At 50.5% G+C, this 27,534-nt stretch overlaps 1 protein-coding gene across 2 annotated transcripts in view; it reads left to right on the top strand.

Moving 5' to 3' along the window:
- The window catches only part of AGPAT3 (1-acylglycerol-3-phosphate O-acyltransferase 3), a 101,118-nt gene that overhangs the window by 16,999 nt on the left and 56,585 nt on the right, over positions 1–27,534 (top strand). For both annotated transcript variants that reach the window (XM_060010247.1, XM_060010246.1), the window contains exon 2: positions 10,213–10,278. The gene's annotated coding sequence lies outside the window, so the exon portion shown is untranslated. The remainder of the gene's footprint in view (positions 1–10,212; positions 10,279–27,534) is intronic.

Genomic DNA, 27,534 nt, shown 5'->3' with positions numbered 1-27,534 from the left:
GGGCCCCCAGGGTCTCCGGGAGGGACGCGCCCGGAGCGCGGTGGCCGTGGCTCTGGGCTCCTCGGGCCGCTGTAGCCCCGCTGGGAAGGCCAAGGCCGTCAGCCCCGGAGCCGCTGCCCCTGCCGCCCAGCCGCCGGCCCTTGAGGGTCTGCCGTGGTCCTGCGCGCAGCCTCTGAGGGACCCGGGGCCCTGGGGACCTTCTTCTCCTCTCTGCCGTGGGCACGGTGTCTGTCTCCTGAGACACCCTTGACCCAGCTGGGCTCCGCTGTCACCAGGCATGTGCCACGCTGTCCCTGACAGCCCAGAATAGTCCCCGGGCTGGGGGCCCCTCCCCTTCCCTCTTCTCCCACCCACTCTTCCCCTCCCCTCTCCGCCCGTCTGCGTCATGAAGCCTTTGGCTGGGAGCCGGCGATGGGGGTCGTACCCTTCTCAGCACATACGCTTTCGTGGCCGGCTCATCGCTGGAAACATGTCGAACGTGAACCTTGTCTTTGTGTACTTGCTACTCCTGCTTCCGTATGTTCTGCGGCTTCTCAGCGGAGCGCGATGGTCTCCGCAGCTGAGCGACCCGCAGCCCGTCCCGCCCCTCGCTGGCCTGCGTGTGCCGTGCGGGCACCTTGGGCCTGGACGGGGCGCGCGGGCGGGCATGGCCGGGGCTGCGCTCTGGGGCAGCTGAGGGTTGACCCGGAGCGCGGGCCTGGCCGGGGTCGGCATCGGCCGCTCGTTGTACACTTTGCCTCTCTGTCTCTGCCCTCCCTTCTCCCCCGTCACCCTTAATAATCAGCGAACGGTGATGCTCTGTGTTTTCTTCAGAAGCATGACCTTCACCCCCAGAGACCTTGTTGGAATGGAGGCACTCGTCTTACTGAAGAGCAGGGGTTTGCTCCAGCCAGGGAGCGGGCGTGGCAGTGGGACTGGGGTCTGGACAGTGTCCCCTGGCCCCGCAGGTGGCGTGGGACTCGGGCCCGAAGGGGAGCCCCGGGTGTCCGGACACCCTGTTCACGCACAGCTTGCTCTCAGTCTCCACCGCGGCGAGATTAGGTCTCCAAGCTCACACTTGCTTCTTGAGTCACCAACTTTCAGTTAAATGTCTTCTCCACTCGTGATGGCAGGTTTCTGACACAAGCCGATTTGAAGGAGACGTTGTCATCCTGTCCTGTGGGTCTGAGGGCCAAGGCTCCAGCCGGGCAGGCCCAGGGGTGCCAGGCGTCTGCGAGGGTGGTGGTCCCCAGGTGAGGGGCGCAGGCAAGGGCCTCGGTTTCCAGGGTCCTGGGGGCGGCTTGTCACTTCTGCTTCAGGTTTTTAAAGTTGGCCTGTGCTTTGAGTTTTCTGTAGCTTTTTGGTCAGTTGCTCTTCCTAGGAATTTGTCCTGTTAGCTCTGTTTTCAAGTTGATTGCTCCAAAGCTGCTCATATTCCCTCTTAAAAATGTCTGCAGTGCTTGCCTATACCTCCTCCTCCTGCTCCTGATGCGGTCCATGCCATCTCTCTCTCTGTCTTGATTCTCTTGCCAGAACTCTGCCACTTGTGCTGATCCGTTCAAAACACCACCTTTGTGGTTTTCTGTATGCTTTTTATTCCATGAATTTCTACTTTCTAAGTTATTTCCTTCCTTCCTTTTGATTTACTTTCTGTTTTTCTAACTTACGTTTTAGGTCATTTGTTTTCAGCCTTCTGACATTTTCTACCACACACTTAAGTATGACCTTTGATCCCTTTAAGGACTTTTAGCTGCAGCCTATAAGTTGTGATATGACACATTTTTGTCACTCTTCCATTCAATAGATTTTCCAGTATCTAATTGATTTATTTTTTGATTGTTGATAACTGTTTTGAATTTCTAAGCATAATGGAATTTTTCCAAATATCTTTTTGTTGCCTTTTTCTTGTTTTTTTTGCATCAGTACATTTTGGTCAAAGCATATACTCTGATGCTGATGCCTGTCTTCTGAAATGTGTTAAGACTTGTTTTATGGCCCAGCATACGGTCAAATTTTGGAAATGCTCTGTGCGTCTTTGAACAGACTGTATTCTGCAGTTGGTGAGATTAGTTTTGGTAGGTTCGTTATCATGCTGTTTAAGCTGTCTATGTTAGGCCTTGGCAAACTGTAGCGCATGGGCCAAATCTGGCTCGCCACTTGCTCCTAGAAATAAATTCTTATGAGATCACGTCCACACGCATTGGCTTATGTATTGTCTATGACTGTTTTGCACTGTGACTTGGTTGAGTAGTTTCAGTAGAGACCGTTTGGCCGGAAAAATCTAAAATATTTACTATTTGGCCCCTTCCAGAAAATGTTCGCCAGCTCTTGTATCCTCGTTGACTTCTTGTATCTATCTGTTTTATCAAATACAGAGAGAGGTCCATTAGACTCCCTAGTTATCACTGTGTATTTGCCTATTAATTCTTGCATTTCTATCAATCTTTGAATTTTAAAAAATTAATTAATTAATTAATTTTCGGCTGTGTTGGGGCTTCATTGCAGTGCGCGGGCTTCTCATTGCGGTGGCTTCTCTTTGTTGCGGAGCACGGGCTCCAGGCACACGGGCTCAGTAGCTGTGGCTCGTGGGCTCTAGAGCGCAGGCTCAGTAGTTGTGGCGCACGCGCTTAGTTGCTCCGTGGCATGTGGAATCCCAGACCAGGGATCGAACCCATGTCCCCTGCGTTGGCAGGCGGATTCTTAACCACTGCACCACCAGGGAAGTCCATCATCTCTATTAATTTTTGCTTTATATGTTTGGGACTGTGTTATACTAATGACACCAGTTTTAAAATTGCGGCATCTTTTTTATGAATGAAGTGTCTGTCATGTGAAGTGATTGGCCATCTCTTCTAGTGTTTTTTGCCTGTACGTCCGCTTTGTCTGAAATTCATGTAGCTGAACCTTTGGGTAGTCCTTGCCTTGTATACTCTTTCTATTCTTTTATTTTTAACCCTTTCGTATTTTTATGTCTTAGATGTACGTCATAAACAGCATATAATTGAAGTGTTTTTTTAACTGAAGTTTGATCATCTCTTTAAAATATTCTGACAATTAAAATTTTTTTAAACTGGAGTCTTCATTTGGTTTACTTTAAATGTAATGACATAGATTTGAGTTTAAATCTACCATCTTATATTTTACTGACTGTTTTATCTGTGCTATGTTTATTTTTTCTTTCCTTCTCCTTTCTTGCTTTTTATTGAATTGATGATGGATCCTTTCTTTTTTCTTTGTTTCTTCCTTTTTTTTTTTTTTGACCACTACCACTAGGAAGTTATAGACTCTTTCTGTTCCTTTGATGGTTTTCCCAGAAATTACAACATTCTTACTATCAAACGTCTAAAATTAACTAGTACTTTACCTTTCAGGGGGGATCCAAGGACTGAGATCACCCCTAACTTTCCCTTCCGCCTCATGTGTTATTGTGTATTTAATGTTTTTAACCTCACAAACCTTTGTTGCTATATCCTTAGTATTACTTCTGTTTTTGACTTGTAGATATATCTGCCACTTTCTTTGCTCTTTATTCTTTTCTCATCTTTGACTTTCCATCTGAGATCACTTCTTCCTGCTTGAAGTGTACGTGCATTAGAAATTCCTTTAGTTAGATTCTGATGGTGGCAAGCCTTCCCCACTTTTGTTTAGTTTTCCCTGCTCCTTCAGAGACGCATTTGCTGGTTGTAGAATCTGGGTTGCCAGTCGGGTCCTTTTATCACATTGATGACAGCCTGTGCTGGCCATCGACATCCTTCATACACGAGCAAATCATTGTCAGGCTGTCTCTCCTTTGCAGGTAATCCACCTTTTTTCTCTGGCTTCTGAGATCCAAATTAAAAGCCTTTGTGCTTCAAGAAAGTGAAAAGACAACCCACAGGATGGGAGAAACTATTTGCAAATCACACATCTGACAAGGGGCTGGTACCAGAATGTAGAAAGAGTTCTGACAGGGCTGAGCGGTCAGTGCCTGAGTGCCAGTATGGAACGTCTCAGGAAGGGGCAACAATGGGGGAGGCCCTGCCACCTGCCGCTGGTTCTGAGCTGCGCCCTCCTGCCTCGTGCTGTCGCCCCCGCCTGGACCCCCCTCCATCCACCCGCGTGCAGGAGAGTCGCTGGTCCTCTTTCCAGATGTTGCAGGCATCTCCATTCTGTGCAGCTGCAGCCTCTGCCTCTGACGTGCTGATCAGCGCTTCTCAGCTGAGGTGCAGCGGTCACGTCCGCTAGCGGTGCCCACTGTGGACGAGTGAGAAACGGAGTGAAAATGCAAGATCCCAACGTCCACATCTAGCCACGATGGGATGAAAGGGACCAGACCGCACATCCCACCTTAAACAAAGGAAAACACACAGAAGTGTGTGAGGCTACCGACCTCACACCTGCACAGCAGGGGCACCGGACGGCGACCCCACGAGAGGGTGTGAGTGGGGCACCCCTCTCCCAGCTTATCACCTGCAGCGGCCAGCCGAGCACAGGGAGGGCAGGTGGAGACAGAGGCTGGCGTTCAGGGACTCCGTGAAGGCTGGAACTTGTGGGAATCCTGGAGAGGATAGGACTGCGTGACTCAGGAGTTCTAGAGAGCTGAGAACGGTACCCCCCGACTCGTTCTTAGACTGTGGTGATCTGCGCACGTGTGTGGGACGCCACCAAGGTCGGGGGAGCCTGGAAAGGGGTAGCTAGAACCGTTCCCTCAGTTCACACGGGCTGTGCATGAAGTTGTGTTCTCACCAGCCAGGTGGAGAGACCTCACAGCTCAGAGGATGTCGGGGAGGCGCCTCAGAGGCCATCGCCTCCCCCGCAGATGCGAGCCTGCTCAGGACCCACAGAAACAAAGCTTGGGAAGGGCAAACAACTCTGAGAAAGTTAATGACACTCCCAGACAAAGCCTGACAATACTTGAGGGACCACAAGCTCATCCCCCGACGCGCCATGTCCACAGTGTCCAGGAGCCGAGCAGAAATTCCTTGTCATGCAAACAGGTGGGGAAACATAACCCGGAAGTCGAGAAAAATCAACTAGAAACAGGTCCAGGTGGACCCACAGCTATCCACATGGCAGGATACGCACAGAAGGATGCTGAAAACGCCCGTTCCAAATGTGTTCCACGTGTCCCACGGCACAAAGAAAATATGCACAGGACGAGGAGAAAACAGAAGATGTAAAAAAGACCCAAAGCTCCTAGAGAGGAGAATGCGCTGGGCGGGGTTCACGGGGGCTCAGACACTCAGACCCAACATGTATCCTCAGTATTCTTGAAGACATATCACTAGAAACGTTCTAAAATGAAACACAGGAAAAGGACAGGGAGGAAAAAAAACAGCATCAGTGGAACCATATAAAGAGGGATAACAAACATGAAATTGAATTCCAGAAAAGAGATGTGTGTGATGGAAAATATTTGAAAAAAAATAATGGCTACAATTTTGCAAATTTGATGAAAACTGACTTTCAAGAAGATCAGTAAATCCCAGGCAGAAGAATCATGAAGAGAACTACACCCATGTACATCAGAATCAAATTTCTGGATATCTTAAAGGCAGAAGATCTTAAAAGCAGCCAGAGGCAAAAGCCTACACTGTACAGAGGAAACAGAGGTGAAGTCACAGTGGACTTCCTGTCAGAAGTGGTGCAATTCAGAAGATTATGGAAGGGCATCTTCAAGATACAGAAGGAAAAAAAGCTTCAGCCTACAATTCCTTAGCTAACAGAGTCTCTTTCCAAAGCGAAAACCAAATAAAGACTTTTTTAGACATTTAAAAGCTGAAAAAAATTATCACCAGCTGACTTGAACTCCAGAAAATATAGAGGAAGTCCTCTGGGGACAAGGAAAGTGACACCAGACAGGAATTTGGATCTGAAGGAATAAAAAGCAGCAGAAATGCAGGAAAATGTAAAAGACTTTTGTCCTCTCATTTTAAAAAGTCCTTTAGGGCTTCCCTGGTGGCGCAGTGGTTGGGAGTCCGCCTGCGGATGCAGGGGACGCGGGTTCGTGCCCCGGTCCGGGAAGATCCCACATGCCGCGGAGCGGCTGGGCCCGTGAGCCATGGCCGCTGAGCCTGCGTGTCCGGAGCCTGTGCTCCGCAATGGGAGAGGCCACGACAGTGAGGGGCCCGCGTACCGCAAAAAAAAAAAAAAAAAAAGTCCTTTAAAAGATAATTTACTGTTTAAAATAAAAGTACTAACAATGTTGTGTAGAGTTTATAAGTAGAAGTAAGAGGTATGGTAGTAATATAGCCAAAAATCTGGAAGTGGGGAAGTGGAAACTAGTAAAACTCTTAAAATACATGTGAAGTATTATAATATTCATTGGAAAGTAGACAGTGATATACTAAAGATATACCTTGTAAATTCTAGGGCAACCATTAAAAAAACAACAAAGTGGTATAGCTAACAAACTAATAATGGAAATAAAATGGAATCTTAAAAAAATCCCTAATCCAGAAGAAGACAGAAAAAAGAGAAAATGAAACAAACAAATCCAGATAGGACAGATAGAACGATAATAGATTTAATCCCAACCATATCAATAATCACATCAAATACGGACGGCCTGAGAACTCCAATTAAAAGGCAGCTTGTCAGAGTGTCAGAGCAGATAGAAAAGATTAGGTAAACGTGCTTTCCACATTAAATACAAAGACAGAGACAGGTTAAAAGTAAAGGGTTGGAGAGATAGATACCATGCCAACATGAATCACAGGATAGCCCAAGGGGATATATTAAAATCAGACACGTTATATTTCAGGACAAGAAATATTGCCAGGGAAGAGAATGTCTCCTCATAGTGATAAAAGGGGTCGGGTCATCAAGAGAACGTAATATATTGCATATATGTGCACTTAACAAGAGCTTCAAAATACATACTGCAAAAACTGATAGAACTGAAAGGAGAATTAGACAAACCCACAATCACAGTGGGAGATTTCAACACTCCTCTTTCAATAACTGACAGAACAAATAGAAAATCAGTACAGATAGAGAAGACTTGAACAACACCATCAATCAGCTTGACTTGACCGGTGTTGATAGAACACCCATCCAGCAACAGCAGGGCACATCTTCTTTGCAAGTACACACGGAGCTTTCACCAAGGTAGACCAAATTCTGGCCCATGAAAATAACCTCAGTAATTGAAACCATACAAAGTATTTTCTGTGATCAACAGAGAATTAAACTAGAAGTCAGTAATTGAAAGATATCTGGAAAAATCCTCAAATATTTGAAAACTCAATAAAGACACTTTTAAATAGTCCATGGTCAAAGGAAAAGTCACGAGGGAAGTTTGATAACATTATGAACTGAGTGGAAGTTAAAACATAAGGTACCAGAATGTGTGGAATGCAGGGAAAATAGTGCTTAGGCATCTATAGCATTAAATGATCATATTAGAACATAAAGCAGTCCTCAAATCAATGATTTAAGCTTCAACCTTAAGAAAAAGTAAACAAAGGAAAGAAATAACAAAGAGCAAAAATCAATGAGATAGAAAACAAACAGTAGAAAAATATCAATGAAACCGAAAGTTGGTTCTTTGAAAGAATCATTAAAATTGGTAAACCTCTAGTTAGACTGATCAGAAAAAAAAAGAGAGAAGAAAAACTCCCAAAATCAGAACTGAGAGGGGAAGAGTCACTAGAGATCCTAAGGGAATATTCTGCAACGCTCCATGCCAGGAGATGTGACAACACAGGTGAGAGGGACATATTCCTGGAGCAAAAGAAATCACTAAAACGTATTCAAGTCAAAATAGATAACCCAAATAACCCTGAATCTATCAAAAAATGCAATTTGTATATAAAAACCTTCTAACAAAGAAAACTCTTGGCCCAGATGACATCGTTGATGAATTCTTTCAAACATTTAAGGAAGAAATAGTACCAGTTCTACACAAAGTCCTCCAGTAATTAGAGGAGGAGGGAACACTTAGCTCATTTTATGAGGCCAGCATCGCCCTGGTACCCAAACCACACAGGTATGGACCGATACCATCATGAACAAATCCTGCCTGAAATAGAAATGTTTAGCAAATCAAACCCAGCAATATGTAAAAAGTCTAGTGCACCATAACCAAGTGAGATTTATCCCAGGAATGCAAAGTTGGTTTGACATTCAAAATCAGTCATTATAATTCACTTTATTAACAGACAAAAAAGAAAACCATATGACTATCTCAGTGGTGCAAAAAAAAAAAAAAAAGGCATTTACTACTCATTTGTGGTTAAAAAAAAAAAAATCTCTCAGCAAACTAGAAGTCGATGGCCTCAGTCTAATAAAGGGCATCTATGAAAAACCTACAGCTAACATCCTACATAATGGTGAAAGACTGAAGCTTTCCTTCTATATTGGGAGCGAGGCAAGGACATCTGCTCTTATTCACCACTCTTATTCAACATTATACTAGAAGAATAAGGCAAGAAAAAGAAAGAAAAGACATGCAGAAGGGGAAGAAAGAAGTAAAAATGTCTTTACTCACAGATGGCATGATGGCCTATGTGGAAAATCCTAAGAGATGCACAAAGTTACTAGAACCAGTAGGTGAGTTCGGTGAATTTACAGGACTCAAGGCCATTATAACAAAATTAATTTTATTTCTACATACTAGCACCGAATAGTTAAAAGCTGTAACAAAACACCATTTACAGTAGCATCAAAAATATGAAATTCTTAGGGATAAATATAACAAAATAGTGCCGAGAGAAATTAAAGCAGACCTAAATGAATGGGGAGCTATACCATATTAATGGACCACAGGACCCAATGTTACTAAAATGTCAATTCTACCAAAACTGTTAAATAGATTCAGTGCAATCACAATCAAAATCCTGGCAAGGCTTTTTGTAGAAACTTACAAGCTTATTCTAAAATTTACATTGGAAATCTAAGGACCTAGGAGAGCTCCAATAATTTTTGAAGAGGCAAAGAAAAGAGTGCCTGGCTTTAAGACTTCCTCTGCTTCTGTGGTAATCTAGACGTTGTGGAACGGCAAAAAGATATACATGCAGATCATTGGAACGGAGTAGATTCCAGAAACTGACCCACACATTTATAGTAAATTGATTTCCAACAAAAGTTTCAACATAATTCAATGGGGAAGTGATAGTATTTTCAACAGCTGGTGCCAGGACTATTGGACAGCTATGTGCAAAAACAGTGAACCTTCGCCCAACTTCATCCCATATTAAAAAATTAACTCAGAATGGTCTGGTCGCCCAGACCTAAATACGAAAGCTAAAGCTATAAGGTTTATAGAAGAAAAAAATGTTGTATTTGCATGCAGTGTAATATCATTCAGCCTTAAAAGCAAAGTTATGACACAGGCTACGACATGAATGAACCTTGAGGACATTATGTTCAGTGAAATAAGCCAGACATAAAAGGACAACTACTGTGTGATCCACTTACACGAGGTCCCTGGAGGAGTCAGATTCGTAGGGACAGACAGCAGGACAACAGTGGGGGCCGGGGCCCGGGGAGGGGACGGGAGGGAGCGTTTCATGGGGACGGAGTTTCAGTTTGGGAAGATGGAAAGTTCTGTGGATGGACAGTGGTGATGGCTCCCCAACAGTGTGAATGGACTTAGCCCCACTGAACTGTGACCACTGTAAAATGGTTTAAATGGGGATTTGTGTGTGTATTTTACCACAGTTCAAAACAAACAAAAACAAGGACTAAAATTAGCCGGTCGGCCTGGGTTTGGCTTTATCAATGGCAGACTGGGCTGGCCTGGCGGGAGCCCCTCCTGCAGGCTTAGTGGGTTTGGGAGGGAGGAGAGTGCAGGCGAGGTCGGCACAGTGGCTGTCCTGGGAACGGGAGCCTCAGCGCCCAGAGGGGCCGGGAGGCCTGGAGGCTGTTCTGCGTCTTGTCCATCCATCCAGGAGGTGGCCTACCTTCCGCTGTTCGTGCGAGCCTGCAGGCGAGGTTGAAATTGCTTCGCGGTCCGTCCTGGGGTGTGGTCTCTGCATCTCTGCGGTTTGTTCATTTATGGGCCATCTGTTGGGCCTCCTTATCAGGCGGGGGGAAGTAACAGCACTTGGAAAGGCCTGATAGGCTGTGTCCCTGGTGTTTGCTTAAGTTAGTAGACCATTCAGGTCATCGGGACCTGAATCAAGTTCATTCATAACTGTCTGCTTCCCTGATGTGCAGTCTTTTTAATTTTAAAGTAACTGCGCGTAGTTTATTCACGGAGTATTTTTCCAGTCCTGCCTAACTACATTTCTGTTTGTCTTTAACTCTCAGGCCTTCAAGTTGGAAGCCTCTGAGGACGATTGCTCACCCCACTGACCCCGCTGACCCTGGGCCACGGTGAGTCAGGAGAGGGGGGCACCCGACGCTTGAGCCGCGTGCGTGTGTGCGTGCGTGTGTGTGTATGTGCGTGCGTGCTCCCTGGAGCAGCCCTGGAGTGGGTCCTGCCCCAGTGGTCTGGACCTGGCTCTGTCGGCAGACACAGAAGCCTATCGCCTTGAGAGCCGGACTCGCTGATCCAGCTTCAGTGACATTGAAGGGACCGAGCAGGGCACAGCCGGACCTTAACACATTGTTGGATTTTCTTAAAGGGGTATACACTTTAAAGTTTTCTTACAGACAAAGGATATTTATTATAATCAGAATACAAATGAAAAAGTCCCGGTAACGCGGTTCCCCTTCTGTTTCTTCCTGGAGGGATGAGTGAAGGGGCCAAGCTAAAACTGCTGCTGGGTGGAGGGCATCTCGGGAAGTGAAGAATGGGCGTCCCCCTAGCAGAGCTGGACCCAGCTTTTGTTAGCAGACCTGGAAGTCCGTGAGTCTTTTGGAGATGGACATAGCTGTCCAGCCTAGTCGTCCAGGGCTGGACTGTGACCCGGAGGTCAGGGAGCATGTTTGCCATCAGGATGTTCTGCTCCTGTAGGTAGCTCCTCTGGGAAGCCCAGTGGTAATCGGCAGCTGTGGCAGAGATCCCTGGTCAGTTGGCCTTGGTTCCTCCGAGGCTGAGGACAGAACCTGGCCGCAGAGTGACCGCCAGTGACCCGGCCCTCTCCCGTGCTCCTGTGTCCTGGCTTCGGGCCATCCAGGACCTGCCTTTCAGGCTCCAAGCTGACCTCACCTTCTGCGCGCAGACACGTTCTCGGAGATCTGCCGCGTTAGGTGACTGAGTGACGGGTTCCTTTTGTATTAATCCAGCCTTGACCAGAAGGCCTCCCCCTGCCATTTCTTCTTTGGACCCAGGAGACATCTGTCACTTCAAGTGCTTTCTGCAGAGAGCGAATCCAGCCATTAGGTTTGGAAGTTTACAAGTTTCACTGCGGGATCCCAACTCTGGGTGGGCACAGGCAGTTTCCCCTCATGTGTAATAGTTACACGGTGTTCTGATAGCAACTGGCCTAGCGGGTTAAGAACAAGCTCTGGGGATGTGAATAGGATGAACGCAAGCCAGTGTCAGTCGCATACTTTTTATTTATAGTCATGACTTACTGAAAATAATGTTGCTTAAATATATGACTGGAGCACTGCAGTTAAAACTACTTTGTTTAGTGTCTCTTTATAATTATTTTATTATGAGCGCTTATTGGATAACTGGAAATATAAATATGACTACATGGCAGCTGTCAGCTACCGCGTTCTCTGAGCACCTCATCTCCCGACATTCTGAATCAACAAAGGTTTATTTGCTTTTCTTTTTTGCTCATTATTGATTGAGTACACAGCTTGTGGTTTTAGCTGTTAAATTGTTGCAAGCTTCTGTTCTGTGCAAAAGAATATCAAACTACATCGTATCCTAAAGTTGAGCTCTCCATGTATTCCTTTCCTTTTATCATGTGGCCGTGGGTGAACTATACTTGGGGCTAAAAGGATTCTCTCCCTCATAATTGCCGCTGCCCAGGATGTGGCCTGCGAGGGCCGCGGGGACTGTGGGTGGCACCAAGAGCCTTCTGATGTGTGAAGCATGTCGCGTCGTACGCGGCAGGAATGTGTCGTCAACACTGGTTTGTTTCTGGAGGAGAGTGACCGGGGGCCCTGGTCATCAACCAGACCTCTCCCAGAAAGACGGGATTGGGGGAGGTTGGAGATGGAAATCAGTTTGCTCTCCCTCTTTTGTGGGGACGGGACCTCCAAGTTCTTTAGCAGTTGAGGGCTGGGAAAAGGGATGGGGAGAAGAGTGGCAAGTTGGAGACGTGCTTTTCAGCCCCGGGACAGTCAGATTTATAAGCAAGCATCCAGCAAGATTAACTCAACATTTACAAAAATAAATGACTTTTCAGTTACGCGTGTACGACTGACCATATTTTAGAGGCAGGAAAGATATAACCCCGCCGCCCAAGCTAGTAATCATCAGTATTGAAATTTAAAGCAAATCACTCGTTTGTGACTTGAACTGGCACCTCTCAAAAGATGTCCAAATGTCTAATAAACATCTGAAAAGATGTGCAACTTAATTAGTCGTCAGAGAAATGGAAGTTACAAGCCACAATGTGGTTTGATGAGTGGAAGGATGAGCTGAGTGGACCAGGGTGGGGGCAGCGGGGCTCATCCATCACTCTTTTTTTTTTTTAACGTTTATTTTATTTTTTAAAATTTATTTATTTTACTTTTGGCTGCTTTGGGTCTTCATTGCTGCGCGCGGGCTTTCTCTGGTTGCGGTGAGCGGGGGCTACTCTTCGTTGCGGTGCGCGGGCTTCTCATTGTGGTGGCTTCTCTTGTTGGGAGCGCAGGCTCTAGGCGCACGGGCTTCAGTAGTTGTGGCGCACGGGCTCCGTAGTTGTGGCTCATGGGCTCTAGAGTGCAGGCTCAGTAGTTATGGCTTGCGGGCTTAGTTGTTCCGCAGCATGTGGGATCTTCCTGGACCGGGGCTCTAACCCGTGTCTCCTGCACTGGCAGGTGGATTCTTAACCACTGCGCCACCAGGGAAGCCCCTCATCCATCACTCTTGTCATTGCTATTATGCACGTCGGCTCTGAGCTGAGCACTTAAAAATCCCTCCCTGTTCAGTTCTCTTCCTATAGTGCGGAACAAATGTTACTTGTGTTTTTCTGAGGAGGACGCAGGCTCAGGATGAGTCCTTTGCCTGTGCTCACGAGTGGTCCCCTGGGGTTCAGCGCTCTGCTGTGCCCTGAGGGCAGGTGTGTGTGGTCCTGTCCCTGCCGGCGCCTGACACCCTGGTGGACGCTTGTGCTGGTCGTCAGGTCCTGTGCCAGCCCTGCAGGATGTGCGGCTGCTGCCCGGGAGGGAGAGGCTGGGGGAGAAGCTGGGAGAGTGCTAGGACTTCGGCTGCGCGGACCCTTGGGCTCTGGGACCTGAGAACGCCCGCCTCCAGCGTGGCCTCAAGGCAGCCTGCTTAGTGGCTGGCTCTGTGGCCCCCTCACTGATGAACGGTAGAACAAGCAAAACATCTCTCCTACAGCTTATTGCAATTTTAGCTCCCACGAGTTTTCCATTAACTTTTCTTACAAGTTTAAGATGACTGGAAGGTTTTCCTTAGTCTTTCTTAGGTACTGATGCTGAAACAGTGCCTTTCCCTCCCCCGCTGTGGCCCACGTGGACTGCAGACTCAGAACTCAGTCCAGGGGGTGGGGGAAGGGGGGCAGGGGGAGGGGCTGCGAGGGCGGTCGAGGTGGGAGGCCCCCGTGTGCAGCCCCCTGCATGGCCGCGTTTGAGGACGGGTTCTCTTTGCTCTAAAGGTGACACGAGGGGCTGAGCAAAGGGCTCAGACTCTGACGGGCCAAGTTGTGTCTGGAGGGGCCCGGTGTCCTGCAGGGTAAGCTTTTTCCCTTGAGAAACAGTCTTAACAGTGTTCAACATAGTTGTTTAGACTTCGTCACCACTGGAGAGACAGAAGGTTGGAGCTTTACAAACCAGCAGGTAATTTTTTGTTAATATTTAAATTTTAATTTAAGAAGTGATACGTGCTTATAAAAATTAAACACAGAACCAAATCTAATAAGTAATCAAAATTCCACTCTTTACTCCACCCCAAATCCCACCCTTTTTCCTGGAGGGAAGCACGAAAAATGGCTTGTGGTTTATCCTTTCGGAGCTTGTCAAAACACACTTAAGAACACACGGGCACAGAGTTTCTAAAAATGTGTCTATGTGTCATGATATCCATCTGCGCGACTTAGTTTTAACTTGCTTGAGGGTCTTTTACTACACATAGATCTCCCTCATTTAAAAAGACTCAGCTTCCTCTTTGATGCATGTTCTAAGGAGCACGGCCGTATATACGCACACGCACACGCACACGCACACGCTTCCTCTTTGATGCATGTTCTAAGGAGCACGGCCGTATGTACGTACACGTATACACACACGCACACGCACACGCACACGCACACGCTTTACAAGAAGTCTGGGTGGTAGCGTCAGAGCACATTTACCTGCTTATCAGTTTCTTAGACTTGAGATGTGTTTGTGCGTCTCAGAAAGCGTCATAAGTAGCACACTCATTCTTGTGTTGAGGGGCTGGGGGGAGGGGTTGGGTGAGTGCAGTGGGGACGGTCCTCTGGGAGGGTGACAAGGGGCCTCCAGGCTCTGCAGTATCTGAGCGGCCCTGCCCAGCCCAGCTGCCTGACCTGCTGGAAGGTGGACTTTGCCCCCTGCCCGTGTGGAGTCTCTGGCTGGTGCTGTTTGTAAGCTGGAGGGGTGGGCGTGGGTAGGCTCTGCAGGGACAGTGGCCTGGGCCGGATTCCGTTTCCACCGAGGAGTGTCTGTTTTCTGGAACATTCCAGGCCGCGTTCCTGTCGTTGGTAGACGTGTAAAGGGTTGTGTGCACACGTGGTTACATGCGCTTTATCGCCTGGTCACCAGCGTTCGGTAGCAAAGCCGGGTCCTTCGAGTATCTGAAGTGCAAGCACAGCAGAAGCAGAAACGGGCCGGGGCCTCCGTCTGGCTCTGCTTGGCCACGAGGCCACCGTGTCCCACAGACGCCGTCCGCCTGGCTGTTCCTTCTCTCTCGGTGAATAGAACCGACAGTGGGAGAATACGCCTGAGCCAGGCGCCGTGCCTGAGCGCCAGGACGCTTGCCGCGGGCTGGCCGGCTCTGCTCCACGGGGCCGGAGCGAGACGCGCGGGGATGGGCGTCCGGGGAAGCGCCTTCTGGAACTGCGAGTTCCTGCTGCCGCCTCGCGCACTTGGCTCTGGCCTTGACTGAGGTTGTTTCACACGGGCTTGTGTGTGAATTGAATTTAGGAAGCGTGTCCATGGAAACATGGGAACCCCAGGACCGAGGCAGGCGAGGGACAGTCCAGCTTGCACAGCCCAGCGCAGATGCTGGAGGGAGGGCTGGCCCATGAGCGCCCGTCGGGTCGCACACGTGTGGCCCCTTCTCGGGTCTAGGGCTGCTGTGCTGTCTTCCTGGTTCCCCCAGCGACGTGAGCTTCTCTCGGGGGAGCTGCTGGCTGGGAGCAGACCCGGGAGGAGGGAGGCCCTGCCCGGCTGCCCAGCTGCCGGAACCCTCGCTGCCCCCTTGCTATCGCCAATAACCTGCCTCAAGAACTTCCTGGATTTTCTGTGTAGACAGTCATATCACCCACAAGTGACGAAAGCTGGTTTCCTTCTTTTTAACCCTGATTTCTCTTCTTTCTTTTTTTTTTTTTTTTTTTTGGCGGCACGCGGGCCTCTCACTGCTGTGGCCTCTCCCGTTGCGGAGCACAGGCTCCGGACGCGCAGGCTCAGCGGCCATGGCTCACGGGCCCAGCCGCTCCGCACATGTGGGATCCTCCCGGACCGGGTCATGAACCCGTGTCCCCTGCATCGGCAGGTGGACTCTCAACCACTGCGCCACCAGGGAGGCCCTCTCTTATTTCTTTCCTTGTCTTATCACCATGGCTGCAGTGAGCTTTCTGGGGAGTAGGGGCCTTGAGGCCGGACGTCCTTAAACAGTTGTGGGAGGTGCTGAGCAACTTAAGCTGCTTTTCCTGAAGCTCATGAAATAATCGTGTTGTTTTTCTTCTTTTGTCTGTTGACAATCACTAGACGAATTGATTTTCTATGGTAGACCATTCCTGCGTCCTGGCATAAACCAGATTTGGTCACGATGTTTTGTTTTTAACTATGTGACCGGAATCGGTTTGCTAAGGTACACTTATTGAGAATGTCCGGTCTGTGTTCACGCATCTGATTGGCCTGTTAAGCAACGGGCGTCTTGTCTTTTTCCTGATGTTTGCTGGATGCCTCTCGTGTTTCTCCATTAAGTAAACGCTGATTTGGAGTCTTAGATGTTACCACCTCACGGAGAAGTATATGGTGAGCGTCTCGTCTTAGGGGGAAGCATAGAATGAGTGTATGTAATAATTTTAAATTGCTCCTACTTTAGTGAGTGTTCTCATCAGGGAGTGAGGTTAGATTTTGTTAAATTATCTGCCCAGAATTCTTTTTAAAGAAATATAATGGATTTTATTAATAGATTTCCTCCTGTCGAACCATCCTTGCATTCATGGAGCAGACCCCACTTGGTCATGGTGCATTAGCTTTTTAATGTGCTGTTAGAGTCTGTGTGCTAATTTTAAAGGAATTTTTGTATTTATATCCATAAGTAAAGAGCAGTGGGTCTGAAACTTTTGGTCTCTTTACACTCTTAAAAAATTATTGAGGACCCTAAGAAGCTTTTGTTTTTGTGTTATATCTACTGTGGTTCTCAGCTGGGGTGATCCTTCCCCCACCCAAGGGGACATTTGGCAACACCAGGAGATGCTTTTGGTTGACACAACTGGTGTGCTGGGGTGTCTCTACTGGCATCCAGTGGGTAGAAGTCAGGGATAGTGCCGAATATCCTACAGTGCACAGGACTGTCCCCTGACAGAAGAGCATCTGGTCCCAAATGTCAATAGTGCCACAGCTGAGAAACCCTGCTCTTGATAGGTAATCATTTAGAAATCAACACAGAACACTAAAAATTTTTATTTAATAATTCATTTAAAAGAGCAGCAATAGGGCTGGTGGTGTAGCGGTTGAGAGTCCGCCTGCTGATGCAGGGGACACGGGTTCGTGCCCCGGTCCGGGAAGATCCCACATGCCGCGGAGCGGCTGGGCCCATGAGCCATGGCCGCTGAGCCTGCGCGTCCGGAGCCTGTGCTCCGCAACGGGAGAGGCCACAGCAGTGAGAGGCCCGCGTACCTCAAAAAAAAAAAAAAAAAAAAAAAAAAGAGCAGCAATAAACCCATTACATGTTAACATAAATAGCAATTTTTAATGAAGAAGAACTATATTTTCCAAAACTGAAAAAAAATGTAATGAGGAGAGGGCCATTATTTTATATTTCTACAATGTAATTAATCTCTCAGGCATCTGACCTAATAGGAGACCCCTGAAATACCTGCTTCTGCATTCAGACTGTTTTACTGTGTTGTTTGGTGGAGCTATGGATGAAAATTCTGCTTCACCAAGTATGTGCTGGGAAAACAGATGACTCTCAGACTCCCCCCACCCCGCCCCGGGGTCCTCATATCACACTTGAGAACTGTTGATTTGGACAAGTCCCCCTCTTTCTGCTTTCACTCTCGCATTGTGGATTCAGCATCCCGCTTCCTTCATAAAAAGGCATTTGGAAATTTCCTTCCTTCTCTGTGTTCTGGAGAATGTTAGGTTGTGTCAAGATAATCTGTTCTTATAGGACTGAGTCATCTGGGTTTGGTATCTTTTCTTAGAGGTAACTCTGACAGACAACTCTTCTAATTCTATAAAACTAGGTCTGTTCAGACTTTCTATCTTTTCTGGGGTCACTGTTTCCGTAAATTTTTTTCTCTTAGAAAATTATCCATGTCAACCAAGTTTTCAGCTTTATTTGCATAGAGATGTACAGTTATTTCCGTGATTTTTAAAAAACTTTATTTTTTGATGTTTTTCTCTTTTCTTATTTTATGTATTTTTATTGCCCTAGGGGGTGTATGTTTTATTAATTTTTTTGAACACGAGTTTTTAAAGATTTAACTATTATATGCTTTTTTTTCTAACGCATTGTTGCTTTTACCTTATTAATTCCTTCAGTTACTTTTGTAATTCTGAGTTTCTCAATTGGAGGCTTAACTCTCTTATTTTCATGCTCTCATTTCTAAAGATGTAAAGTATTTAATGTGATAAATTTTCCTCCAAGCACTGCTTTAGTTTTCGTTACGTTTTCTAGAAATTCTGCAGTTTGGGTTTCTACTTCCCCTGGAGAGGAGCGTCTAAGAGGAAAATATTCATGTTTGGGGCAGACGGTGGGGTGGGAAAGGCCTTTTCTGTCTCCTGATTTCTAGGCAATATTGTCTGTGTTTTAATTACTGTTTGGGATTTGTTGAAAACTTCTTTGTTGCTTAATTTATGGGCACTGTTCATGAATGTTTCTCTGAGCAATTGGGAGAAAGTGTGTCTTCCCTTATCAAGTGCAGGATTGGCCACCTGTCCCAAAGATCCCCTCATACGTCTTGCTGCTGCGTCGTCTGTGGTCTCTCTTAGTTCCTGGCCACTGTTCTGTCTTGGATTAAAAGAGATGTACTAACACCTATTATTTGCATGCTTTGATTTGTTTCTATGGCATCCCTGTAATTTCTGCTTTATGAAAATTAAAGCTGCCTTATTTGGTACATAGATATTAAACTTACATCTTCCTTGAGAATTTTAGTTTCTAGAATGATCCGTAGTCCTGCTTTGTCTCATTAATTTCCCGTGCCTGATACTCTATTCTCTGATATCAAGATCTTGGACCCTGTTTTTTGGGCATTTCCCAGTATGTATTTATTCATTCTTTTCGACCCTGATGAATTGTTTGGGTTGAGGTTTTCTCTTGCACCTGGCAGAGCTGAATTTTTTTTCACAAGCCAGTTTGAAACTAGTTCCCTTTTGGTAGCTGAACTCAGCCCATTCGTATTGACTGATATGATCCATGTGTTCGGGTTAGTGCTGTCCCTATTTTGTGCATTTCAAGGGTAAACACAGGCAGCGCGGTGCCCGCACATGAACGCACTCGCTGGTCCCGTATGTGGGGTCTGTTCTCAGCCTTTCTGGTGTGCTGTTTTGTGTTTGGCAGTGCTGACCCGATAGAGGGGAAAGTACGTTTGGCCGTAGTGGCCACCTAATACGAGGAGCTTTATGTCAGATCCTGGGTCCCCTCCTTCTGGATAATGTCTGTTGTTTCTCTACTAGGAGTGACAGTAAGATGCCCTGACACCTCCCCTCCCCGCGGCGTTCCCCTGCCTGGCACCTGCTCCCGACGCCCCTGCACGCGGGCTCCCCGTCGGTGTACCTGCTTCTGCCCGCCCCCCTCCCTCCCCGGCCTGCCCTGCTTGGTTGCCATCCTGTCGGGTCTGCCGTCTCCACCTGGTCTTCTCTCTCCCCTGGAACACGCCAGAGCTCCTTCCGGTGGCCAGGGTGTGTCCTCCGGCCGCGTGGTGGGCACCGGTTCAGAACCGCTTGTCCCCATGTGCCAGCCCCCTTCATGGCTTAGGGCCTCTCCGCTTCGAGTCTGCTTCTCCCTCTTGCTGTGCCACACCAGCGTTCTTCCCGTGGGTGTTTGTCTGCGCGTCTTTCCTTTGCCTTCGGTTTCTGTCTTTCTGTGACACCGCGTCTTAGCCTTGTGTGTCTCCTGTAAGTCTAGCAGACAGCTGGAGTTTCAGACTGCTCTCTACACGTGTCGTGATCAAGTGATATACTTGTTCATCACTGGTAATGAAGGGCTTTCTACGTCACTGTCATCACGTCATCATTATTCACCATCCTTTCCCTTTGCTTTCCTGCCTGTTCTTGAATTTAGCCTGTTAAATCTGTTCATTTGCTCCTCTCCGTGGAGTGGTACCCTTCTGACGCTAGGATGCCTGGAGACCGAGATAAAGGGCATCCGTGTCTCTACTTTCTTCCCAAATAGCGTGAAGACCTGAGAACCAGGATCTGGGCTCACGATGTTTTCACAGCCTCATTTCTGGGCACGTACAGCACCGTGCCGGGCGCTTGCACCTCTGCTCCCTCAGAGTCCCTGCCGTGGCCGGACAGGCTCTGGGCGTCGTCTGCAGACAAGGGACCGAGGGACCGGGAGCTCGGGGAAGTGATGCTGGAGCAGACGGCAGGACACATGGGCCCCGACTGTGTCCCTCCCTGCCCACTTCTCCTTTCCACCCCTGCCCTCCCCAGATGCTCGCCCTGCCTTTTTTTTTTTTTTTTTTTGGTTGCAGTATGCGGGCCTCTCACTGTTGTGGCCTCTCCCGTTGCAGAGCGCAGGCTCAGCGGCCATGGCTCACGGGCCCAGCCGCTCCGCGGCATGTGGGATCTTCCCGGACCGGGGCACAAACCCGCATCCCCTGCATCGGCAGGCGGACTCTCAACCACTGCGCCACCAGGGAAGCCCCGGGCCTGCCTTTATATCCTGTTCGTTCTCTATCCCACATGCCCATACAGTTCTGATTGCAGCAGCCCAGCGGGTGCTGAAGTCCACGACCAACCGTGACCACCACATTCACCCTCGCCCGCACCCCCGAGCGTGGGGGCCCTTCCCAGGGCAGCTTCCCCCACCGGCTCATTCTTCTGTGGGCGTGTATGTGTCCCCCTGTGGGAGGGTGGGGCTCAGGGCTGCCCGTCCCATCCTGGCTCTGTGATGCCAGGAACTTGGCTTTATCAGGGCTTTATCAGGGACCTCGGAGCAGCTCTGCTGTTTGGCCCCCAGCCCACAGCTTGTTTTCAGTTGACGGTTGTGCTTCTGTTAATCAGTAACCAGCTCCCGGCTGTTGGTTCTCTGAGGAGAGTCTCCAGGGGTCATGCTTGTGACCCCTGACCTCTGGAGTCTGGGGATGGGCCGGTGGGTGTCTGGGGAGGTAGGCGTGTCCACAGCCACTCCGCAGGACGGGTGTGGTGGAGAACATTCCAGGAGCGCAGGGGGACGTCGCAGGAGACCAGCGGTAGGTGCAAATGTCAGGAGAGTCCTTTATGATTTCTCTGTATCTTGATGCTGTTTTTGTGAAGGTTTAACAAACACTTGATAGATTGTTGTGAGGATGCAGGCTTCTTTATTTGGGGTAAATGCTGTCTAGTGAAAACGATTTCCCCTTTAGTAAAAGAAAATCCTCACACCCGGGATCTGGGTGTGGGGAGCGAAAACTTGAGGAAGGAGGGAGTTCTGGTGGCAGGTACCAGCAGGACGTGGGGGACATGGGACATCCATTTGGGTGTTTTTTCCCTGCTCTAGGTACCTCGTGTTGGACGTGCTAGAAAAATACCTCAACCGGCAAGCAACGCGTGTTGTCTTTCTCAGAAGCCGTGTTGCTCATAAAGGACCTGCGGTTTAATGCTTTGCAGTAAAGACAGACTCTGATCTGGGGTTTCCGGGGCCGCGGGGAGGGTCTGTTGCTCTTTGGGTTTGGAGCCTTGGTGTCCACTGTGGTTTGGCAGTGAGGAGAGGACCCGGTCACCATGACCACACACCTGCCCAGGCCCCTAGGCGGGCGGCCCCTGCAGGAGGTCAGGTGCCCAGGTGGGGGAGGGAGGCGCAGCGCGAAACCTGCGGCGCGGCGCGTCCATCACAGATCACGTCCAGCAATCGCTAACTGTAGTGGAGGCCACATGCCGCGTGCCGCTTGGGGTCGGGGCGGGCGAACGCCTGCAGGCCTCGCTGCTTGTGGAGGCCCCGGGCCCCGGGGAGGCAGCACGGATCGACGTGAGATGCGCGCGAAGCCCCACCTGCGGGCCATCTGTTCCTTGTCGATTTGTAGGGCCCTTCTCGGTTCCCAGGGCGACGTTCCACTGGGCGGTGGCGCCGACGTGACGGTGCAGACACCAAAATGCCGGGTGACAGGTGCTACAAGGAGCCTAGCTGGGGGTGTGGCAGAGTGACGGTGGGGTGGACGCTGCGGGGGAACAGACAGCCCCTCCCGGGGGGGTGGGGGGGCAGGAGGTAAAGGGCCCTAGCAGGAGCGCGCTGGAGCGGGGACAGACGGGCTGAGGGACGGCAGGACGGACACAGCACAGCTGGTGAGGGGGGCAGGGGAGTACGGACAGCGGGCCCAGCAGCCAGGCCGGGGGGTTGCTCTCGGTTCAGTGGGGCCCCCGGCAGAGGCCCGGCACCGTCATGGTCTTACCGGACGGCGGGGGGTCGCGCGTGAAGGTCGGGAGACGGGCAGAGAGCAGCCCGGCTTGCGGGGTGGGGTGCGTGCATGGTGGACGTGTGGGCGGGAGGGGCGCCTTGGCCGAGGGCGGGGCGGGGGGCAGGTGTGTGGAGTGTCGCCCCCCCCCCCACACCGTGCGGCGTGGCCACACCGGGACGGAGCCACGTGCCGCCGGGAGATGCTGCTTCTGCCGGTGCTCCGCGCCGGGCCCGCCTGGCAGGACGGTGTCTTCCGCCACTTCGCAGGGTAGCCATTTTCCAGGAGCTGCGCGTACCCTTGACCTTTGGGCTGAATTAGGTGGAAAGCGGGCGGCCTTTCCCCGTTTCTCTGTCCCCCCCCTCACTGCTCTCCATGCCTTGGCGGCGCTACACTGCTGACCTGTACTTCTTCTTTCAGTGTGGGGGGCTGGTCAGGCCCCAGCTTTCAGTCTCCAAAAGGAAGAAGGAGGAGACGCCAGCCACGGTCTCTTCCCGGATGGCCCCCCGCCTCCTCGGGGGCGGGTCCAGCGGCCGTGGGCAGCAGCTCCCTCTGCCCTGGGCCCTGCAGCGGCTGCCCCAGGCCGCGTTCCTGGCCGCTCCTGCTCTCCTGGCTCGTAGGGCACAGAGTTTGGGTCACTGGTGAAAAGCGCCCCTCCCTGGACCCAGGCAGGAAGCAGGATCCTCCCTCCCGGCCTCCTTGCAGCTCCTTCCTGGCCAACTGGGCGGGGCTGAGGGCAGGATAAAAGCCACCTCCTGGGACTCCGGTGCATACCCTGCTCTGAGGCACGGTCCTGCATGCCGTTGCCCGGAGCCCACAGGTGAGGGCGGGGCTGGTGAGCCGCTCCCCAGCAGAGCCTTCCTCCTTCCGGCTTGTGGGGAGAGAGGATGGCAGTTCAGGGCCGCGCATCTCAGGCCCGCGGTCTCCAAGTCTGCACCCTCTGAGGGCTCCCCTCTTCCTAGGCTCCGGCTGCAGAAGAGTGGGGTGGGGTTAGTTGTTTATCCAGGGACCCCTCCCCACCTTGGCTGGCCTCGAAATTTGAAAATGTGCTCTTTTTTAACATATGGAAGGTCCCGCAGTTTGTCTGTCCTAAGCCTGAGCTTCAGGAGACGGGCAAGGGCCGGGGACATTAGAGTTCTTGTTTTGATACGTCCTGTGTGCCCGACTGCAGTGCCTCGCACTCGATGCTGGAATCCGTCAGGCTGTAGCAGATTAATTTCTGGGTCTGTAGTGCCTCCCTGGTCAGGGTGGTCGAGAGCTTTCTTCTGCCACAAGTGTCATGTGAGTAACAGGAACGACAGAGCCCGACGGTCCAACGTGGCATCCCGCGGCCCACACGCGGATGCTGAGCCCTTGAGAGCCGAGGGGCCGCGAGAATTAAAAACATACGCGGACTTCAGAGACCCAGACAAAGGGGTGATACACAACATCTCATTATTGCCTTTTTAATATTGACTGCATGTTAAAACGATGATATCTTGGCTATATTGGGTTAAATAAAAGACATCATTAAAGTGAATTTCACCTTTCACTTTTTAAACGTGGAAGTAGAACATATAAATTACACGTGGGGCTCACGGTGTCTCCCTGGGCCAGCCCGCTTTGCCTGCGCCGGACTCTGAGTCTGCTGAGAGAGAAGGGGGGGCCGATCGGCTGTCACTCCTGCTTCCGCCGGCTGAATGGCCGTTTCTCCGGCCATTAATGCGTCCCTACGATGAAATACTCTGCAGCTGACTTTACAAGAATGAAATCGGTGATGCTGATGCTAACGCTACTGGGCCCTGGACCTGTCCCTCATCCAAGTACTTTGCACAGTTCGCTCATTTCATCTTGTCTTCCCCACTGTACAGATGAGGAAATGGAGGCTCAGAGAGGTGCCTAACTTTCTCAGGGTCACACAACTCGTTGGTGGCGAGGCCAGGGTTCGAACCCCGGTAGTGCTCTCTGTGGTCTCCACTACTTTTGCAGAAGAGGAGAGGTTTGTACTGACCCGAAAGACTCTTCTGCTATAGTGCTTAGTCCATTCAGGCTGCTATGACAGACTCCCATAGACTGGGGGCTGATGAGAACAGACCTTTATTCTCACAGTTCTAGAGCCTGGAAGTTCAAGATCAAGGTACTGGGACTTCCCTGGCGGCGCAGTGGTTAAGAATCCGCCTGCTAGTGCAGGGGGCACGGGTTTGATCCCTGGTCCGGGAAGATCCCACATGCCACAGCTACTGAGCCTGCGCTCTAGAGCCCGCGAGCCACAACTACTGAGCTCACAAGCCACAACTACTGAAGCCCGCGCGCCTACAGCCCGTGCTTCGCAACAAGAGAAACCACCGCAACGAGAAGCCCACGCACCGCAACAAACAGTAGCCTCCGCTCGCCGCAACTAGAGAAAGCCCACGCGCAACAACGAAGACCCAATGCAGCCATAAATAAATAAATAAAAATTTAAATAAATAAATAAATATAAAGGCATAATTTAAAAAAAATAGAAAGATCAGGGTGCTGGCAGATTCGGTGTCTGGTGAGAACCCACTTCCTAGTTCACAGCCGGCCAACTTGGCACTGGGTCCTCACACGGTAGAAGGGGCAGGGAGCTCTCTGGGGTCACTTTTATAAGGGACTCCACCCTCGTGACCTAATCACCTCCCAAAGACCCCACCTCAAATGGCACCCCACTGGAAATGACTGGGATTTCAACGATGAATCCGGGGGGAGACGAAACCATTCAGTCCATAGCACAGAGCATGGAGGGAGAAAGACAAGTTACAGAGGCCACAGTATCACAGAGTGTGACTGTTTGAAATCACCACATTTGAAAACTACAAGCGTCAGAAGAAGAGACACCAGACTCCACAGCCGTCGGGCTGGGGGTGGGACGGGGCCGCGGCAGACACTTCCCTTCTTACTGTGCACTTCTGCATGGTTTCACATTTTTACAGCCAAAAATTTATTACTCCCTACTCATTTACAGAATCTTGTTAATTTGCAAAATCTTTTAAAAAACAGAGTTCAGAAGTTGGGGTGTTGTCTACTGGAAACATTTCGCTGGAGCTGGAGAACTGGGCGGGCCGTTCTCCCCCCAGGCTGAGAGGTGCAGCCTTGCGTGTCCCGCTGAGTGGAGGGTCCAAGGAGTTCCCCTCCGCCCCTCAGGCCTGGTTTTAGGAGTCGGTGAAACAAAGCTGCTTCTCTAATCTTCTTCTACCCCCCCATCTTCTCTGCTCCCCGCAGAGACTAGCAGGTCTTTGCAGCTGTGAGGCTCACATGTTCTCAGATCCAGGGGAAATCTGCCTTTCAGTGGATGTGGGAAAAATAGGCATTTCCCGAACGTTTTGGTTGGTTTTTGCTCCTTGCTGTTTAAGACGCGATTCCGACTTCTGGTTTTGCAGTTAGCTGGCCTGACTCTGCCGCGTGTTCACTGTGTGACGCTGGGCAAGTTGCCTAACCTCTCTGAACCTCAGTTCCCTCAACTGTAAATGAAGCTCCTAGGAGTGCCCGCGTCCCGAGAGAGCTGTGAAGAGTGAGGGGGCAGACTCGCAGAGCCGCCAGGACGCCCAGGGACGGTGACCTGCGTGCAGGGCGCTAGCTACAACAGCGGTCACGGTCACCAGGCAGGACCGTGAACTCCAGCTGGTGTTAGGGGTGTGGCCTGAAATTCTACAACTCAGGTTCCCCCTCCAGTGAGCCGGGAGGGTGGGGGGGCCCACGCTGGCCTGCTGCTTGCGGCAGGGGCGGGCGGGTCTGCCGGCGCGTCCAGCTGCCGTCCACTGGCCGGGCCGCCGAGCCACCTGTGGACGCAGCAGGCTCGTGTGATAGCCACCCGGCCGGTGGGGGCAGCCGCCCCCGAGGGAGGAATGAGGCCTGTCTGCAGGTGAGGGCGTGCGTCGTGGTTCCATCCCTTCCACTCAGCAGCCTCGGAGGGCCTTCTCTTTGCCGCTTCCTGGAGCTCAGAGCACGTTGGTGGCTGTGCGTCCCATTTCTGGGAGCAATGCGGGGACGGGGACGGGCACAGGGGAGGGGAGTCCCTCCCCACTGTTGTTGGGGTCCAGCCCAGCTCCCTCCTCCTCTTCCTGTGAGAGGCTGCCCAGCCCCCCACCCAGGGCAGGCATTCTGCCACCAAGAGCGGTACACTGTGTGCGGCGCTGCTGTGTGCTCGCTCTTATTCTCACTGACTACATCCAGGGTTGGATAAACCCTTCCCAGGCTGCTTCAGGGTTTCTGTCTACGCGTCATTTGAATGGATGCAAAGCATTAAGGCACTTGGGCACATCCTTGTTGTAGACACCTGGCTCGTTCCTGTGCTCCGACATCTGTAAGCATTGCGGGAAGAGCCTTGATGCTTGGGGCGTTATGACATTTACAGCTTCTCGTGCTTGTTTTCTTGCCCTGGGATAACTTTCACCAGGAGGTTGTGAAGACCTGAGGGTTACGTACAGCCCTGCCTGGGAACGGGGACCCACAGGCTGCGGTGTCCGTATGCCGGTCACTTAGCTGCAGGTTAGACAGAAATTTTAATAGTGATTTTTAGTTGAAATGGTTAGGAACAAAGCAAGCTGATTAGTATGAATTTTAAGAATCACGATAATTGTTCAAAGAGGTTTCATGACTGAAAGGACATTTTGTTTAAAAATTGCTTTCCCTGTAGGAGTTTTCTTTCTGGGATGAGTTTCAAACGGGTGGTACTAGTTCCTGGAAGCTGTGAGATTCACTAAGAAGGGTGTACACGTGTGTGTAAACTCCACGCAGAATGCTGGGCTGTGCAGTGTTATCTCATAATGAACTGAAATCGTCCACACGCCAGTTCTCTTGCTTACTGTGCCGTCATTTTGCTTCTCGAAGGGCCACCAGGTAGTTCTTGCAGGTGCGTCCATGCTCTGTGCACGTCTTCCTCACCGTCACCTACCACTGAACTGTAAGTGCCTTTGGAAGGCCTACCAGCCAGTCCCGACAAAAATAAGTGTGTCCCCATTATCTGAACGCCCGAGGTGGCCGAGGGCCAGAGAGCCTGGTCCTTAGAAGGCTTTGCAGGCGGACCCCCTGACTCAGAGGGAGTTGCTCATCTAGACCCCCTCCCCGCGGATCAGAGTTTTCCCAGGACACCTACTGTGGTTGCCGCCTCTGCCCTAGTTCACCCGACCAGCCCGCACAGATGCTGCAGTCACTGCCGCTGCGCGGACGGCGCTGGGGGAGTTCTGAGCTGCTCCGCAGCACTGGACACCTGGCCTGGCTTTCCTGGGCTCGCACCTCAGGCTGTTTACCCGTGTTTGGTTTGCATAGTAACCTGTGTTCTCCAAGGTCCCAGTTTGGTTTGGAAGGGTGTTGTATCAGTGGGTCCCTGAGAGCCCCGGCGGCCTCCTTCCTGGGACCTCTGCCACCACCGGCTTGTTCACCCCAGAGCTTTTCACGCGTGGGGTTTATCTTTGTTATTTACGTATTTATTCGTGTATTTAAAGCTGTGGGAGGGCACATCGGGTTGAGTGAAATATAAAACCTCCAGGTGAGAAGGCAGGAGGTCGCCTCCCCCAGGTGCCAGGTGTGTGTGTCCCAGGCCGGT

This window comes from Delphinus delphis, chromosome 4 (genome assembly GCF_949987515.2).
Source record: "Delphinus delphis chromosome 4, mDelDel1.2, whole genome shotgun sequence".
In the NCBI taxonomy this organism is placed as follows: domain Eukaryota; kingdom Metazoa; phylum Chordata; class Mammalia; order Artiodactyla; family Delphinidae; genus Delphinus; species Delphinus delphis.
The sequence above is the reverse complement of the archived record's forward strand: the minus strand, read 5'-3'. Positions and strand labels throughout refer to the sequence as shown.